This window comes from Schistocerca cancellata, chromosome 5 (genome assembly GCF_023864275.1).
Source record: "Schistocerca cancellata isolate TAMUIC-IGC-003103 chromosome 5, iqSchCanc2.1, whole genome shotgun sequence".
Lineage (NCBI taxonomy): Eukaryota > Metazoa > Arthropoda > Insecta > Orthoptera > Acrididae > Schistocerca > Schistocerca cancellata.
This window is the reverse complement of record NC_064630.1, coordinates 411,986,525-411,989,625: the sequence shown is the minus strand read 5'-3', so window position 1 is coordinate 411,989,625 and position 3,101 is coordinate 411,986,525.

Sequence of the window (3,101 nt, the reverse complement as noted above, 5' to 3'; positions counted from 1 at the left end):
CGGTCACTGCGACATATGAGTTTAAATTTAGAGGTGGTCGATCACTTTCGAGGAAAGTGGCTACAACGCCAGCAGACTCTTCTATTTTCCTTGTGTTGTGGGTGTCCTTTATTTAAAATCATTCAATGTTATGCTATCGACTGTAAGAATATGATTTATAAGGTGTAAGGTATAGTTTCGTGTGAGAGACCGTGCATCAGTCCGTGTTAATGTCTGTTTAGAATCAGACAATGACTTCGAAGTCGCGGCAGAAAGACGAAATGCTCGGCAGTGTGCAAAAGTGTCTTAGAAAACACTGTTTGAACAAGGGCCAGAGGCAGCTTCTCATTCGCTTAGAGTATGGGTGATCAAACTTTAAAAGGCTCTCTGCAGCGTGTGTGTATATTTAATATGTTCTTGTTCATATAGGCATTTGTAGTTTGAGGTGTTGGATTTGGTGAGCTGTTAGGAATTCTTGGATGGTTGCACTCTGAGTTATTCGGGGGGAGTATTGTGGATTCTGTTTGTCCGCACTGGAAGTGGATCGCTTTGGTGCCTTCGTGACTTTTTCACAGTTTGATGGTAGAGAATAAAAATGATAGGGTGTTGAGTATCTGTTGTACCTAGTTTGAGGCGTACAACATTGCGCGCATTTCCGGTGAATGGTCAAAACAAGGTCCTGTTGTAGTAACTGAGATCGTTCTGTTTATAGACGGGTTGCAGAAGGTAATAGATATGTCTTTCTCTGACTTAAATTGCAGAGATCAGGGACCAGGCTTTGAATATTGCCGTATGTGCTTGATGCTTTGTATAAAAGTTTGAATTTTTAATTGGGTTTGGTATTTCTGGGTGTGTGTAAAATTAATTTTACTGTTGAAAGTGCGAGAAAGATGAGTTGATTGGTGTTTAGATATAGGCTATGTTTGTAATTCGAAAAGAGGGGATGAGAATGGTAAATTGATTGATGGGTATGGTTTGTGGGGTGATATATGAGTGTCAAGATAGGGTTCAGGATGTTGATGGTGGGATGGGTGTGAGGTTAGGTTCGGTGGGAGGTGTAAATTAGATCTTATTAAAAAAAAGTTGTAAAGTAGGAATAATATTGAGAAGGTTTTTAGATGGCTGGTCACGCGACGAGGCGAGAGCAGGGATGTGTAGTTATGTTTAGTTAAAGGGCCGTGTAATGTCTTGTAAGGAGCAATGTGCAGTGTGCTACAGTGTCATAGGAGGTAAAGATATGTGCTGCTATGATGTGTCTAGCGTATGGAGGCTGCGCTTTGGAATTATGCTATGTTGATATAAAGTTGACTTTCACCCGCGTTAGGTGGTCGCGGCTCGGGATCGCGGTTCTGGACGGACGTATGTGTGTGCTTTGACCGCTGACGAGCGCGTTGACTGCGCTAACTCACGCTTGCGGAAGCCGAGCAGGGGCTGTGCAAGGTCTGAAATCAGACGGATGGGTGACTTCACGATCCTGTGGGCAGGGTGCAGAGTGGGGGTACCTGCGCACGTCTGCTGAGTTATTTTGCGAGCGGATCTGCAGGCTCTGCTATGCATTATTAGGATAGTTTACGAGTACTGAGCGTATCTACACATCTGTATGATATATTATTTAGTAGCAGTTTGCTATAGTGTGTACTGAAATTATGATTGGATGCATGTCTGTGGGCTGTGCAACATAGTCCAGGGCACATCTGGGATTGGTGTTTTGTGATAGCGTGATAGATACACTGTATGGTTAAATAAGCTGTTCGAAAAAAATAAATTGTGTTCTCAATGATTACACGCGCCTGCAGTGCAGATCAGTGATTTGGTTTTTCCGTCACCATCTCAGTTGCATGCGAGTAGTAAATGTTTTCGTGGCCGCGTTAATCGAGTGTGTCAATGAGCTATGAGCTATTCTGAGAATAGACGTGAAGGCAGGTCCAGACCTGAGACGCCAGCGGTATACATGAGATGAACAATGCAGCTTTCACATGTGTCGGCTGTCACGAGCGCTCGGAAGATGAACTTGGTTGGAGACTCTGGAATCCCCTTCCCCGCCGGCCTGCCTTGGAGCGTACTCTAAGGCGCATGGCGATATCAATTTCTCCGGTGATAGGTGCGAATGCGACTGTGTTGAGGTCATGTTTGGGGTAGGCTGAGCAGACTTTTGGTCGGTTTGGCAGCTGGTGGTGTTTGGGCGCGTCTGTTTCACTATTTTGCGAGCATGTCTGTGCACTGTGCGCTGCTTTATTTGGAGAGTTTAAGAGTACAGAGGTCGTCTGCTGATATTGTGTACTGCATTATTTAAGAGCTGTTTGCTATTGTGTGGTGAAATTAGGAGTTGTGTACGTGTTTGTGGCCTGTGTCAGATGACCGCAGTCGGATCAGTGCGAGTGTTTTGTGACAAATATACTCCACGACTAAATAAAATGACTGCAAATAAATAGAGTGCAGCAATTCCTTACTTCCCCGAGCAGCACAGCACAGTCTGAGGTGTTTTTGCTCAATAACAGCAAGCTGGTCAGAATGTGAGTGAGTAGACAAATAACTGGACAAATTTATCTGTAGAGGAGTTACAAGTCTGGATTGGAATGAATATCTTGATGGGTGTGGTTGTGTTGCCAAGTGTAGTGCACTACTGGAGTTCAGAAACTGCCTTATGTCAGCCTTACATATCGAAACCTATGAGAAGTAAAAGTTTGAAAAAGATATGTAGCAAATAAATAAAGTACACTCATTCTTCCTTCCATCGGTCTACGCGCTGAAATTATTTGCGAAAATTAGCAGTTGGTTGGCTATTTGGAGGTAAATGTTTTGCATTATTTACGAGCGGTTCGCATGTCTGTAGGCTGTGCTATGAGTTATTTTTAACTGTTTACAATTAGCAAGCGTGTGTGTAGAACATTATAAATGAGTTATGTAGGAGTGTTTTGCAGGTCTGTATGATGTGGGACATGTCGGCGTGATACATATACTCCATTCCTAAATAAAGGAAATTCTTGGACTTAGTGCAGGGTGAGTCCGTTTACCAGAAACGTGTAGGAAGAGGTTGAGTGCTGGTGGTTTAGTTTGAAACAATTTTCTTACGTTGGTGGCGGAAGCGCATGTGAGCTTTGTTTACTGGCAGATTTCAAACT